Source organism: Octopus bimaculoides, chromosome 7, assembly GCF_046866305.1.
Source record: "Octopus bimaculoides isolate indiv1 chromosome 7, ASM4686630v1, whole genome shotgun sequence".
Lineage (NCBI taxonomy): Eukaryota > Metazoa > Mollusca > Cephalopoda > Octopoda > Octopodidae > Octopus > Octopus bimaculoides.
This window is the reverse complement of record NC_142934.1, coordinates 68853036-68870535: the sequence shown is the minus strand read 5'-3', so window position 1 is coordinate 68870535 and position 17500 is coordinate 68853036.

Genomic DNA, 17500 nt, shown 5'->3' with positions numbered 1-17500 from the left:
GTAACCTCACAAGGTCTGCTTGGTGAGGAAGGCGATTGTTGGATACCCTGTGGGATGAAAAATAAAACCTGTCAAAGGGTGGAGGAACTGATGAGCAGACAATGGCCATCCAACAAATATGTGTAAAACTTTTATATATATATATATATATATATATATATATATATATATATATATATATATTCTTACAAGTATATATATATATATATATATGTATATTTTTACGCATATATTATATTTAAATCTTATTTTATTTATATTCTTTAATTACATATCTTTTACTTTATATATATACATATAATATATCAAATCTCAGTGTTTGAATATTTCATTTATATATATATATATATATAGTATTTACATTTTAATATTAATTATATTTTTTAAATAACGTCTTACTTTTTTTGTATGTATAAATGAGCTACTCCGCGTTAGACACCGAAGTGATATTTGATCACTTTATACAGTGTTTGGGTGTCGGTTTGGTGTCTGGAGTGGGATTGCTTACCTCATGGGCAGCCTGAAGCTCTTTAACCTTGGTTGGTAATCTGCCCAGAAGAAAATCTCCGAAATAAAACCTGACGCCTTGGAAATTCCTGGTTTTGTCAATTTCCATGTCACACCGTCGAAAGTCTTCTTGTGCCAATAGGTGGGGTTAGTGCAGTGCAAGCTACACACACTGAAAATTATTCATCTGCAAAGGTACTCTTTATATACCAAATCTTAGTAAAACCATTGACTACATAAATACATATATACATACAAACTAAAACTGAACCATGGAAGCAAATGACAAGAAAATACACACGCTGTTACATGTGTCTGTGATTGTGTACATTTTGGATGTGTGATTGCGTGTATGTTTGTTTGTTTGTTTGTGTGTTTGTGTGTGTGTGTGTGAGTGTGTGCGTGTGTGCGTGAGTGTATGTGTTTCATGTGTTTTGGTCATTTGGATATGAAGGGTTAGTCGGCCTGTATCACCAATTAGAAGCTGAATCCTTTCCCACACCTACAGGTCTTTTCAAATGCCTTTCCTATCGCTCAGCTGTATTATGCTGTTAAGGAGTGTGTCTGCTATAAACATGTTGAAAATATACCTTCAAATGAAATTACACGGACCCTTTTATCACCTGCGAGTAAATAGGCTACAAATACTTAAATAACAAGCGTCCCGCTGATTATAATATTTTCAGGTTGTGGATGGACTCGGACATATGTTTCTCGTTAAGCTGAACAATGGGTAATATTTGTTTGAACTAGACTTAATTGCACGAATCGATAAAACCGGTTGGCTTCCGGATCAGATACTATTTCCTTGCTATTAAAACGTTGGCATCAGTCATACACAAAAACGAACACAGCTGGATAGCAGTGCAGATCATTTCTGATTTGAGAATAATCTCTTTGTTGAATGTAATTCCTCTGTTGTTAAAATATGTCAGCATAATAGGCTTGTTATAAACTTTCGTAGAAGCGAACGCCGTTGAGAAAAGTTAACATCCACATAAATCTTTTCTCTGACTCGATTTCCATCCTCGCTCATGTATTACATTTCACGTATGAAAGATGCTAATGTCTTTGAATAAGGCATGATTCATGCCGCCCTTGTAAATCTGGTGTTTGCTGTTTTTTTCTTTTTTATCTATTCAACTAATATTGATAATAACGATCCGATGCACTGATACAAAACGGATTTTTTTTCTTCCCAAAATCACAAATTAATCATATTAGTATGAATTAACACAAATAATCATATTAACCCCTGTACGTAATTGATTCTAATGTATATTTTCCCTGCTGAGATGGAAGGTAATATTGAACCAGGTAAATTTTGAAACAAAATAGGGATGGGTATATCAATGCATGAATATATAAGATACGTTTCTAAGGTGTATATATATACTTCATCATGGTTTTTAATGATTAAGCTATTTTATTCCTTTTCTATGGTGTTCTACCCTATCAGATAATTTTAATACTTTATAATTGTCTATATGAAATAAACCTAATTTTTGTACCCCTATATATTCATACTTAGCTTATTTAAAACAATACGGGTATCTTCACAACTTAAAATAAACTGCTTAGATTATAATTTAATTTATATATTTTTAGCATGTTCTTTCGCCTCAGTGCTCCTTTATTAAATACCAGTAAATGCCAATTGATCAATCTCCATAGATTCCATCTAATAAGTTAATATTTAAGTATATAATATGTATAAATACAAAACTATTTGTATGTAATTTCTTTTCCTCCCTCTATTGTGGTGAAATTTGGTATATACTCAAAAGTATTCAAATAAATTTTATCCTTTTGTTATAATATTCTTCTTAATAATCTCCTTGATAATCCTAAATTTTAACTTTATACAATATGGCAATATTGTTTAAAATGGTTTTCGTAATTACTTTATTTACCCCTGTCTTAAGGCGTTCCACCGTCCTGACGTTAATATTTATAAGGGCCTTTATGTAAGCAGCCCTTCTAATTAAGTACCCCTAAGAAACTATAATATTATGTATGAAGTAACACAAATAACTTTAAAACCTATAATATACTTCTTAGTTCATAATTAGTATATAATTAACATATCCTATAACATGAATATTCCTTTAGCTAATACCAGGTATCAGTCTTTATTGATACAAGGAAAATAAGTAAATAAACAATTTTTAGTTTAAAATACTCAAAAGTATTCAACACATTTTATTCTTAACAACCTTCTGAATAGCCCTAAATTTTAACTTTATACAATATGACAATATTGTTTAAAATATTTAACTATAGTACCCATGATAAAATTTCCCTTGTATCATTATCAATGGTCTACTAGTGGCTTGCCCCTTTAATTGTCAGCTAACATCTTGTTTTAAGATTTCCTTTAACAATTCTCATTATATTGCTTCAAATTAATCTTGATAGCTTTATGACTATACCCACTATGATTTCTGCCGACTCCCTCAGCTCCCTTCCTAACTAACACCGCTCCTTAGTCGTTGGCCTTAGATTTTGATATACAAAGTTTTGATAAACAAGACTATGAATTAAAACTAACCCCAAAAAACAGTTACAAACTAGATTGTTAACAAGTCTTTCATCCTGATACCTTAGTCGCTTCTAATCTAAAGTGAAGACCACATGTTCTTTGTCTATCTACTTACCTTTTAGGAGGTTTTGGGTAAAATTATACTAATGTAACCAGCTGTTTTAATTTAATTTAATTCTATGTCTTTATGCAGCTGAGGATTGCTCTGCATTTAAATTGATGAAATGATTGCATTTTCAATTAAGTGGAGTAGATTGAAACGATCGTACTGCATTACCTTTGGATATCCCTGTTGCTTATTTCGATTTTATCACCTTATTTTGAAGTTTTACCGTACTAAATTCTGGTGCCTCAACTTGTGTACCTAATTCATCTGAATCTAAATTGTTGTTTATATATATATATATATATATATATATATATATATATATATATATATATAGAGAGAGAGAGAGAGAGAGAGAGAGAGAGAGAGAGAGAGAGAGAGAGTGTATGTATGTTATATATATATATATATATATATATGTATATATACTAGTTAAAGAGGACAACAAATATTAAGGCAAGACATACATCTTATGTCGTATACAATGTTATTATTGGAAAAAATTCAGTCTTGCAAACCTAGTAATCCATTACACTACTTACCTAGCATACCTAATCGTGTAGATTACCTGTGAACTAAACCCCCATACTTTGTATGTATGTATGTATGTATGTATGTATGTATGTATGTACAATGCATTTTGAAGGTCAAGATGTGTTTCTAAATTAAGGCAACTCGATTATTTATAAGTAAGGATGATAACTGCAGTAATATTTTGTAACCGGTTCAGTAGTTGTATGGTTCTGTGTGAGGCGGTTAAGATGCGTAAAGGTTTGGAGCTCAACTTACTAAACCGGTTTACGTAGTTTCATCCCGATTCGAATCTAATGGTTATATCAGTGACCTGTTATCAAACGTTGCCATTAGAACGAAAGCAAGTGTGTCAAGAAGGAATTTAGTGGCGTAGAAGAGATAACTGGTTCTAGACTAGATCATGATTCGATGACGAAATAAATAGTAAATTTATTCCGGTCTTACATCACAACGGATATCATTGCAAAGAACCTGAAGCGCCAAACGTGATGTTTAAATGGAAAGAGGCACTGAGGCTTAAAATTTTTAAATGGGTGGAGGTACGATCTATTGAGATGGAGAAGTGATTTGCCCTTCGAACGTGATATTTATCACATCTGTCTAATTTATCTTCTATCGGCACCCCTCTCGTAACGTATTTCGTTGCCCCTTTCATATGTCAAATCAATCTAATTGTATTCATCTTCTTTCGTAGCCCATAGGATGATAGCTGACCTCTCTATTGTTCGCAGATTCACATTTTGTTAATATATTTGTTCTAAATTCTCAGTCAAAGGTTAAGCAGTCGATCCCTTGTGTCATTCAACTGAAACTACTTGCTGATGAATTCCAGGTTCAGATCCATCTTGTGGTTCCAACCGCTAACCAAGCTGCGTGTTTTTCATTGGAGAAAGCTTGGAAAAGAAACACCACTGACTGTTTCACCGATTTTTCCCACATTCATCCATTGGACACTCGGCCAAATAAAGCTCAAGATCCTAGATCTTTTTTCCCAGTTTGTGCCAACACTATACCGTTTTGAGTTTCAAAAGCGTTTACGAGAATCAAGCCATTTTCGGATTGAACTCACTGCACTCTTTCCACTTAAGGACAGACATGACCTTATCATAAAATCGGTTTAACTGCTGCTATTCCAAGGTGGTTCAAAGACTCCTTAACCTTCCATTCTACTGTAAACTAAACCTCATACAGCAGCTCATGTTACCACACCAATTTACATCGATTCCGCCTGTTATCACTCCTCCCGTACACAATCACAAGACTAGCACCGTCCTTACACGATGTCTCTGCTAACTACCGTTACAAGATCCATAAAGCCTACACTCTCCTTTTCCTCAATACCAAATATCAAACTTTTCTCATGGTTGCAAGCAGCCTTTCCGTCACTCTTAAGTGATACCAACCACGTTCATCACTGCTTCAGCTATTTATTCCTCTTTGACCTCACCTAGCTCCTTTTAGCTGTATATTTTAAGACTTTCTATTCCATATTGATCCACCACGACAGATTCTAGTTCTAAAATACCATCGCTCAAGTGCCGTACGTTAAACTTCACTCCGTCGCAAAATTCGTCCAAATCCAACCCTAATTTTTCCTTCTTCGAATACTTCTGCTAGCAAGCCACTTCGACAACCTTCCATAACAGGACAGGTAGACTACTTTCAGCACAAGATACAATTTATGTCACATGACCCAACTGAGCTATTAAGGATTGGCTTGCCTATGATCATTTATAAAATATTGTCTGATAGCTTGCACTTAAGTATACATGTCTGAATATTCAAGTAACATTGAAGCAACTCACAAGACTTAATCTATATATATAAACTTTATAACATGTATTAAGTCCTAGATCCTTCCATTTGTAAAAATAAATGTATACACACACACACACACACATACACACACACACGTATATATAAATATGTGTGTGTACACGTAAAGGGGACGTGAGAGTAAAAAGAAGTTAAATATATGATTTTATGTATTTTACCTATAAAATATTACATTCATATAGTGTGGAAGAATATATGTCATTATGTGTGGTGTTCTTTGTGTATGCATACGTGTATATGCATGTCTGTGCGAGTGTGAATGTGCATGGTATACTTCTGTTCAGCTCCTGAAAAACCTGCTAGTATTTCATTCTTCACCAACTTACTGCCTCCACAACTACCGTAAATCTTAAAACATAAATTAGTTCCGTCTCTGCTTTGACATTTTTATAAATTTCTTCAAATGCTTTTTGCTGTTTATTTGTAGCTAATATATTACACTATACTTTGTACAATTTGTTATAATATTTTCTTTAACTTTGAATGTCTAACGTTAGGAATCTTTTATTATCTCCTCTCTCCCACACTCTCATTCCACCTCCCTTTATGCATATATATGTATATATATATATATGCGTGTCTCTCTTACTGTGCCTGCGTTAGCGTATCTATATACTGATATATACATATATATGTGTATGCGTGTGTATATATATATATATGTGTGTGTGTGTGTGTGTGTATTTGTAGCTGTATGTACATGTGTACCAGTGCTTGTATTTCTTGTTCTTTTTACGTCTTCTCATTTCCGGTTAATTAGTTTTTTCCCTTCTCCTTATGTGATGATGCTCTTATGTCGAAATCAATATATTATTATTATCATCATCGTCATCATCATACCATCATCTTTATTATTATTATTATTATTATCATTATTACTACTACTACTACTACTACTACTACTACTACTACTACTACTACTACTACTACTACTACTATTATTATCATCATCATCAGCAGCAGCAGCAGCAGCAGAAGTATTATTATTAGTTTGTTGTTTAGATATCATTTACGTTTATATATTTCTGTTTCTTTTTATCTTCTTCACTCTACTTGCAATAAAGATGATATACATACAGCTTGACGCCGCGAATCTCAGTAAAATAGAAAATAAAATAAATGTTTTAGTAGTTACTACTAGTTAATTTGAAAAATGATTTTAATTAAAAGAAATATCACAAGTAATCATTTGCATCCGTTTGTCTCGTGACACAAAGGACCTGCTTCTGGAAATCTTCCTTCATCCTGTTTTGGTATCATGCCGTGAGGACAACAGTTCCCATTAATTTCTTGGGTGCAGGACTTGAAAAAAAAACCTTGGTCTCCAAGTGTTCATACAGCATGATTGCCCTTTCTTTGAGACCGTTTTGTCCCAAAGTCATGTCAAATACTAAGTCAGGATTGTATCAGTGTTGTCGCAGTAGTGGCTAGAATGAATCTGAATACGTGCTATGACTGTCGAAGGGAATTCGATTTCGGATTTGTAATATACTGAATGGAACCCAGTATTTTTATTGTTACAATTTTCATTCGTAAGTATGAAAGGAAATGTTGACTCCGATAAGATTTGAACGCACAACAGAAAACATTGTCTCGCACACCCAAATCTATCCATTAACATTTCTGAATGATTTGAGGTAGATAACAATCTGCGTCTTTAGGATACATCTGTTTCATGTACTTGTAATATCTTTGTATACTTATACTTGGCAATGAAACGTTATGTACCTCCTTTGTTCCCGCTCCAGCTGCGTCTGCCTTATTATACATCCTCTTGCACCTCAGGTTCATTATTCTGTCTCTTAAATGTTCATTTAATCTTCAAAAGAAAGTGACTCACAATTTATCGCCCTACTCGTCAACGTCTTTATCGTTGCTCTGAGGCACACATCTAGCTCTTGCACCTTCTCGAGGTAACTCCTCCGAGCTCAACCTTTTTCGTATTTTTTTCCTTCTATTGGTATTTTACTTTCCTATCGGGAAGCTTTTCTTTTCTACGGTTTGGAATATTTCTTCTGCTACCATCCCCTATCCATCTTCACAAGATGACTTAGTGGCATCCTTGATCCTTAGTGTTTTGGGACGGACATTTGCTACTGTTACTGTTGATACAGCCTTTCTTCTCTCCCCATTCTAAAATGGCCATGGTTGAGAAATGGATATCAGCTTCTTCATTAGCCCTTAAGACTGAAGACGAAGAAAGTACCTCTGTCAATTTCGTTGGTGCTGTTAGAATGTTAGCTTCCCGGTCTTCATCTTCGTTCTTGTAGTTGCGGCCGTTTCTGTTACTGTTGTTTCCTTCAAGTTTATTGTACTTTTACCAATGATTCTCGACGCTGAAAATTCTGAAATGCTTCTTGCTACCAAGCGTATGACAGCATGGCTGACTGTGCTCAGCTGTCAGTCTCACTGGTTATATTTTTGCCCCCAATGAGGACAATTCTATAAAGTCCTTGTTCTTTTGTTGAGTCATGACGGCGAGCAGATTTGCGCTGACTCCTCCCTACTACACGTCCTTCATCGTTACTTCAACTCAACATACTTTTGAACCACAAAGGTGACGGCGCGCCAAGGACTGGTGTTAAAGGCAAAGAGCTCACTGTCACACTTGTGTTGCGTTGATATATGTAATTGTACTACAAGAGTATGGGCGTGTATAGATTTACCAGTTCGCTTCCCTTGGCTCTGTTGTCAGGCCAGAATGGAATACATATATTGTAGTGTCGTACATTTTACCTCGTTCAGTAAATAAAATATTATTCAATGCACCAGCCACAAGTTTCACTTCATTTTAAAAGGGCACACAAAAGACGTGAAACATAAGTAGATTAGGTTACTAGTTTCCTCCACTACCATTACTTAATCTGCATTACAAGATGACTGAGGGGTGCCGCTGTTGCTTAATGTTAAGGGATACAGATAATGGCTTTCTCGTACTCTGAGAAAATTTGGTGCGGGAGAAAGAGGAATTTTGACGACACAGAAGCCAAGAAGCACTCGAGACAAAAGCTTTTTTGTCTGACATGATATTAGCAAACATGTGAGGAGAAAGCTGCATGTTGTCGTCGTTACCATTTTTATTGTTACTATTATTGTGCGAGACTTACAATATGCACTTATTTGCAGAAGAAACACTAGATACATCGTTAACAATTTTTTAGTATGATGATTTTGACTTACATTTTGTGTGCGTGTGTATGTGTGTGTGTGTTTGTGTATGTTTGTGTGTGTGTCTGTAGTGTATGTGCGTGTGTGTGTGTGTGTGTGTGTGTGTTTGTGTGTGTTTGTGTGTGTGTATGTATGTGTGTGTGTGCGTGTGTGCGTGTGTGTGCTTGTGTGTAGAAGCGTGGTTTTTCAGCACACAAATCTGATGTAGGCGGGATTCTTGCAACACGTGTCCTCATTTCTGTTTTTGCCTTTCCGCCATGTTGTTAATTTACGACAGAAAATAACAACTTGAACTAAAAACTCTATTATAAGGAGCCAATTTGCCCCAAAGGGACGAAAAAAGGAATAAGTGGAAAAAATTACGCTCGGTACGAAATGAAGCAAATAGCAATGACAACAACAAGGAGAAAGCGGGGCAGAAGAGGTGGAGGCGAAGGAGGGGAAGAGAAGACAAGAGGAAAAGTAGTAGTAGTAGTAGTAGTAGTATGAGGAGGTGGAGAAGGAGAAAGAGGGGAAGAGAGAAAAGGAGAAGGAGGGGAAGAGATGAGGAGAGGGGAGTGGAAGAGAGGAGTAGGTGGTGGGGAGAGGAGGGAGTAGTAGTAGGAGGAGGAGGAGGAGGAGGAGGTGGAGGAAAGAAAGACTGTTTATTTTCCACGCGTGCGATGTAAGAGAAATCATTGTAATTCGAAGTTACAAGTTGGTAGTCATTCTACAGAATCATTTATGCGTAGTAAAACAGCCGCATGAGAGAACTGTATAATCATAAAAGGAAAGATGAAAAAATATCCTGTAACATGAATCTCGTCTTACATTACATGCAACTGCCCACTTCCAGCTCTCTCTCTTATGGCATACAAACCCATCTTGAGTGTAAACTCATTCATTTGATCCTTTCTCTCCGCTCTTGCTCACCTCGTATTTCCACCATCCATTTTTGTATCTAAGTAGCATTAAAAAAAATAATAAACTAATGCGAGATTATAGGACAACAGCAAATAGTTTGTCTCAGTCCTTTCGGCTTAGTGCATCGCACTACCTCTTTTACTATAACCTCGAGACAGAATATAATTGCTTGCCTTCCAGGGTAAAGGAACGCGGTGGAGAATTATAGTCACAAAGCCTGAAATTTTGGAGGAGCGGGATAGTCGATTACATCGATCCCAGTGCTTGGCCAGTACTTGTTTCATTCACATAGTAAGGATCAAAGGCAGTGAACTTCAGCAGTATTTGAAGTCAGAAAGTAAAGACAGACGAAATGCCTCTGCACATTTTGTCCGGAATGTTAAATATTCTGCCAACCCGCAGTCTTAATAATAATAATAATAATAATAATAATAATAATAATAATAATAATAATAATAATAATAATAATAAGGATAATAATAATAATAATAATAATAAAATGGGAAAAGGTAATGGATGAAGAGGGTGAAGACAAAATCCTCTGGGACTTTGATTTCTAGAGAAACAAGGTGTTAGAGCACCGAAGGTCGGATATAGTAACCTTTAGGGGGCACAAGCAAGAGTGTCTAATAATTGACGTGGCACTGCTAGGAGATCAACACATCATCATGAAAGAAAGAGAAAAGGTTGATAAATATGGAGACCTGAGAATTGAGATCGCTGAGATGCGGCAGCTACGAGAGTCAAACATAAAGGTTATCCCTATTGTCATCGGAGCATTGGATTCAATACCACCCAATCTGAAGAAACATCAGAAAACCTTAGAAATACCCTACAGTTTAGATGTATTGCAAAAGTCGGCATTACCTTGGAACTGCACACATATTGCGTAAAGTAGTCTGTCTGAGGTACTTGTGACTTCACAAACAGTACAAACCCCAGGTAGACACAATATCTTCAACCAATAAACTCACAATATTGTATGCTGTGCGACGTCTATAATAATAATAATAATAATAATAATAATGTTTTAATACATACAAGTGACCCATTTACCACAGACATATGAGGCATATGGAGAAACGGTAAACTTGTGGGAAAAAGACAAAAATGTAAGCTAAAAAATGCTAGAGAATGTATTAGCAAGAAAAAATCATTCATAACCACTGCAAAAAACATAATGAAAAAGGTGAACTTAAGTACAGAAAGTTGTAGCAGTCACACATAGAACCAAAATTTGAGACTGTGATATGATATATCGTTGAGCAGTGTGAATGCGGTTTCATCAGAAACGACAAAAATTATGCAAAGAAGTAAAATACATCAAATAAATGCGGAATATATATTGATCAATAATACTTATCCATGCTGTCTCTGGTTGCTCAGTATTGAAATATTACACATATAGGTATTTCAGATTGTAGGTCATTTATTCCCTAGAAGTTATGTCAGCATTAAAATGTAATGAGTGAAGAAAATGTGTTGTAGATGTTTGTCAGAAGAGTCCTGAGAGAATGACAAAGCAACACAATATTGGGGCAGCCCAGTTCACACGGATATGGTTATAAAGGATGATTCGACCGGATATTGTTGCTAAGAATTATTTGGAAAGACCATGTCATCTAATTAAACGACGATATGTGATGATAAATCGCAAAACATTTGGAGAAATTAACCAAATAAACGCTTGGAAATATAGATACCCAGTATGCGATGACTGAAAAACTACATTGGGTTTGCTGCTTGTTCAGTCAGCGGAATATCGTGTATGTGACAGATGGAGAGAGAAAGGAGAATAGAAGTGCTAACTTGGTATTAAGCTGTGTATATTGGAGCAAAGTGGAAGGAAATGCCTTTCTCAAGAGTAAAACCCACCTTCTAGTCGTGAAATTGACCTATGAACTAATGATCATGACCCAATAATCAAACCACCAGGAATCCTGCTCTCATATTAGTTACTCCGCGTATATTAAATAAAATGCTTTCAGTAGAATAGATAATACAAAACTAAAACAAAACGCTGCACATAACGAAGTTTATCCTTCTCAGACAACTTCTTAAGCTATTTAACTATTGTTTTATTCTCAAGCTATGAGTAGTAAATTTAATAATGTCATTACTCAAGTCTCACAACAATAGAGTAAGATAAAATTCATACGAATGTGAAGGATAAGAGAACAATTACAAAGTTACTCGCTTACAATACTGTAATACCAAATTATACACTTATATTTGATGATAAAATAAAATGAAACTTTAGATTCTAACAGACTAAATAACTTCAAAACTATATAAGGTATAGAAATATCACTAAAATGGATAAGTTCGTGAAAATACTTATAGAACGCACAACTTTCAGTAAGAATAAAACCGTAAAACTATAATCATTGAGAAAGTAAATAACGAAGGCGGTCTTAAGAAGGCAAGATCAAGATATTTATAACAGGACACAAGAAAATCAGACCCTAGGAAGCGTGCAGAATACTACAAATAGCAGACCAGAAAATCAATTGGAAATATGACTAAAGAGTAACATACGAGTCATATTGTTTAATTCTTTAATTTTATTTCAGTCATTTGACTGCAGCCATGCTGGAGCACCGCCTTCAAGCGCTTTTGTCGAACAATTCGAACCCAGGATTTATTTTTCAAGCCTAGTCTTTATTATATTGGTCACTTTGTCGAACCGTTAGGTTACGGGGGCGCAAACACGCCAACACCGGTTGTCAATCACACACACACACACACACACACACACACACATATGCACATTAGACGTGTCTCTTTTATTTTCCGTCTACTAAGTCCACTCACAAGGCTTTGATCAACCTGAGACTATAGTAAAAGATACTTGCCTAAGGAGCCACGCACTGGGATTGAACCAGAAACCATGTGGTCGGGAAGCAAACTTCTTATCATATAGCCTCACCTGTGTCTAATATGTGTATAAGAAAATAAAATTTTGAACACGACGATTCTTGCTAGGTGGGTTAGGGTTAGGGTTAGGCTTAATAACCAATAATGATATATTCTCCCGTGGAGCAACCGAAGAATGTCCAGTGGGAAAGCCGAACGATGAAATCACATCATCAGCATGACTGCAAATATAGCCATCTTAGTCTTAGAGTAAAAATCAATATTATTAGAATAATCCGAACCATCTAGGTACTGTCGACAAAGATCAAAAAGTGAAAATGAGTATTACTTCATAGCTACTTGCATGAGAATAGAACGAAATCAAACCACTTAGAGGATATACAAAACTACAAAATTTAAAATAGGAAACGGTGATCCTCAACAATAGACACACAAATATTTCCAACAGTCTCTTACTTAAAGGTGCACTTGTTACTTAAGTAGCGATGGAAGAATCAAAGGAAAGAAAAATTTGAAATGGATTAGGCATGTGTCGTTGTACCAGTCTAAAAAAAAAAACAAAAAGAAAAATAATATAATGCAGTAGATAAAAATTTTGCATTTAAAATGAGTAAAATAAGAGAACTTTAATATTAACTTCAAATTTTGGTACAAGGCTCACAATGTTGGAAGAGGAGGTAAGTCGATTACATCGATCCCACTACTTAACCGGCACTTATTTTATCGAACCCCAAATAATGAAAGGCAAAGTCTGATCTTGGTGCAGTTTGACTTAGAACGTTAGACGGATGATATGCTGCTAAGCTTTTGTCTCGGCGTGCTAACGATTCTATCAGCTCATCGCCTTAAGGAGAACTTTAGTATTGATTCCAGAATACAACAAGATATATCAAATTCAGAAGAGCCCGACAACTAAAGACGCAGAAGCCTCAAAGTTGATTGTTTATTATAATGAGCATTAAAAGGTGTCTTTCAGAAGAAAGCCATGTCAGATTGTAAGAATCTGTACTGAGTTCTTAGTTAAATTCGTATATAATTTCTCAGATTAGTCATTCATGTCATCATATTCTTAAGCCTCCGTTTATGTCACTCTTCTGTGAATAAAATACACGGTAATCTACACAAAGAATGTTGTATCTCTGCCATTGATCGTATGTCTTCAAGGTTATATGAATATTATAACGTTTTCTAATATGAACTCTGTGCTTGTTAGGCCATAAGCTGGCAAAAAATACTTGTCTCTCTGTAACGTTGTGCCCTGTTCACCCGAAATAATACTCAAGCAATTTATACTTTGTAGTTAACGGAAAATTGTGGTTTAGTTTCTTATATTCCTTTTGCTAACACAGTAATTATTTCGACAGCGCATTATTTCTTGTCAAATATTCTACAATTTACGCTTGTTTTCTTGAAAAGTTATCATTCTTCTTTATATTTGTTAGCCTTGACAAGTGAGGCATTCGCTAATATATATTTTAAACGTTTCATGTTACCAACTTATTCATTCTCCACTTTTCTGGTTGATTCATTGATGGCAAAGTAATATCTATGTAGTTGTCTTTGTTTAATAAATCTCTCTTTCACACAAGAATACATTCAGTAATGCTTCACCGAATGCAATGTTTAACTGATCTAGAAAACTAAATCTTATCTATTAACCTTCTATTTCTCATTTGTTGTTTGTATTTTACGTTTGTTGTGATTTTTTAATTTTTTTTCTTTGATAAATTCATAAAGGTTTTATAAACTCTTTCATTTGCTCCTCGAGTCACCAGTATTCATTAATCCAATATTCATTAGATTATTTGTTTTCTTCATTTGCAGAACTTCGGTACCAATACCTTTGAAATCACACTGGAATTTTAACATGTATTTCTCATCATATCATTTTGTGTCGGCCAAACATAAAAAATTCTTTAAGTACAAAATACTTTCATTTGGAAAATATAAGTTACTAGTCCAAATATTATTCGGTGAATATTTTGATACTCTTGGATGGTTCAATTGTCAAGTATGTGCAAAATTAATATTTACAGATTTAATTTATCTAAAATTATACATAAAATTATAATTCCGAAATAAAATATATTTGAAGTCGGTACAAATTGTTTGCTTTATCTTCACTCAGTAACGTTTTTTTTTTTTTTCTGCAAATCAAAACCTGAGGAAATGGGATTTGATATATTAATACACAAATATTAAGGCGGCGAGCTGGCAGAATCGTTACTCCGCCAGGTATCATGTTTAGCGACATTTCGTCCGTCCTTACGTTCTGAGTTCAAATTTCGCCAGAGTCAACTTCGTCTTTTATCCCTTTCGGAGTCGATAAATAAGTACCAGTTTAGTACAGGGGTGTGGAAAAAGATATATAGATGACGTCGGCTTTATATACTGTAAATTATATCCTTTAGTCTTATGTATTTTGCTAATATATTTATCCGATCTCATAACGAAGTAATCCCATAAATACATTAATATAACTCGATCATCGCTAGAAATTTCTGAAATCTTTCAATACTATTTATATAAGTTTAGTTGTTTTTCTTTTATTTTTTCGCTCGAACCAACTCAAAAGCTTTTCTCTTGTAAACGTGCGTGTAGAAAGGTTAATAATTAATATATGATATAACATCATTTGGTTCATTTCCCTTATTGATTGAGATTCGGTTAAAACATAAAACTCAGAGCCCCGATTGAGAAAACTCAAACTTTGATATTACGCATGCACGTATTCCACCCCACCCATATTCATATATATATATATATATATATATATATATATATATATATATATATATATGATGATGATGATAATGATTTCAAATTATGCCACAATGGCAGCTATTTTGGGGGAGGGGATAAGTCGATTACATCGACTCCAGTATTTCACTGGTACTTAATTTATCGACCTTGGCGGAATTTGTACTCGGAACGTAAAGAAGGACGAAATGTCGATAAGCATTTCGCTCGGCTTGCTGACAACTCAGTCAGCTCACCGCCATAATACTACTACTGCTACTACTACTACTACTACTACTACTAATAATAATAATAATAATAATAATAATCCTTTCTACTATAGGCACAAGACCTGAAATTTTTGGGGAGGGGTCCAGTCGATTTAATCGATCGCAGTACGTAACTGGTACTTAATTTATCGGCGCTGAAATGATGAAAGGCAAAGACGATTTCGGCAGAATTTGAACTCAGAACATAGCGGCGGGCGAAATACTGCTAAGCACTTCGTCTAACGTTTCTGCTAGCTCTCCACCTACCTCTGAATAATAATAATATCACTGAATAATGATAATATCTCTGAACAGAAAGGCCCCTCTACTAATGTCACCGCCCAAACGGAAAACAAAACCTAAAGAGAACGGTGGGCATATGACGACAGTAGCTGGAGCAAAGGCAGCATCTCAAGTGGGAACACTTGAAATGACAAGTAAAGGAACTAAAAATTAGTTGAAAATGATCCCTGGATTACCATTCGTACAGGAAGCGCAAAACATAGTATTAAGTTGTTAACTGCAAACGGTAACTGACTGTGTATGAAAAGAAAGAATGTTGGCTGAGGACTAATTAGTATGGACCAATGTATAAGGAGCGAAAGGAGAGCGCTTGCTGAATATTCGATAAATAGTAACGAAGATCTGCTACAATATATCATTGATATTTTTAAATGCTATAGGTAGAACAATGGTGATAATGATAATCATTGTGGTTATGGAAGCGACTCAATCTAAGCACGTTATTTCTATATATATGTGTATGTACATACATGTGCACGTGTATATTCAAATGAAGAGAGGAAGAGAGAGATGGGATCTCAATAACAACTCCCGTGAGAACCCCACGAATGACTCATGAAATCATGATGCAGCACAACAATGAAAGAATTAACGGCGAGAATGGAGCTGTAGCCGATCATAGTGAAGGTTTCCCTCCCGGCACGTCCGAAACCGCCCGCATCACGGGCAGTAATATGGCCTCGGACGGTTGTTGTGTCACAACAAATCGCATACACGGTGAGTGCAAAAACAGACATAAGTGGATGAAGGAAGAGTACGATACATTCGTTGAACGTCATGAAAGAGTAAAGCTGGAAAAGAGTCACGGATTAGGCCGAGGCACCTTGAAATTTTGGATGGAAAAGACATGTGTCCAATGTCAGAAAATAAGCTAATGAACCAAGTGAGAGTGATTAGGAGGAAGGGTTACTTAACTGGAGTAGAAATATCTCGGATTAGTGAGAGTCTGAGGGACCTTACGGATGGGCTACAATAGGTGGTTAGAGTTGAGAACAGAAAGTAGGAGCTGAAAGCAGACAGAAGAGTAGACAAGAGGAACAGTGAAATGATAATGGGGCTGTTAAGGATAAGGAACAGGAACGTTATACAGTGAACCCTGATACTGTGGTGGGTGGGCACGCAGGGGAAATGAACCAACTAGATTATAAATTGCTTGAAATACATAGACGACTCACCGACTTGATGAATGCCCCAGAAGAAAAAATAAATACTGTAATACCATACATCCAGATGGAGGACATAACAGAAACAAGGAATCTTCTCCGAGCTATTGCACTACTTGTTGAGGAGAAATTTCAACTTAAGGGAACAAAAAATGGTGGCGCTAAAGAACCATGGTGAAACAACACATTGAAAGGGGCATAATGCGGGCAAGGGAAGATCTAGGAAAAATTGAGCAAAAGTTAAGAGGAAACTGGAAAAATGGAAAAAAGACCGACCGAGAAAAATTAGAGAAGAATTATAAATACGGAAGAACGGGTTTGATGCAGTAATAGAGCAGTTAAGATAGAGGATCATGGCAAAAACTAGAAGATCAAAAGATTTGTGAACAGAAATAAGTAATTCGAAGATAACAGATTGTTCAAAAATAACCCAAAGCAATTTTTCTGAACGTTAGGAGACAATGGGAAAAAATGTTGCTCCTGATGCAAATCAAGCCAAGGAGTTCTGGAGCGGATTATGGGGAAACAATATGGTGTATAAAAGGGATGGAAA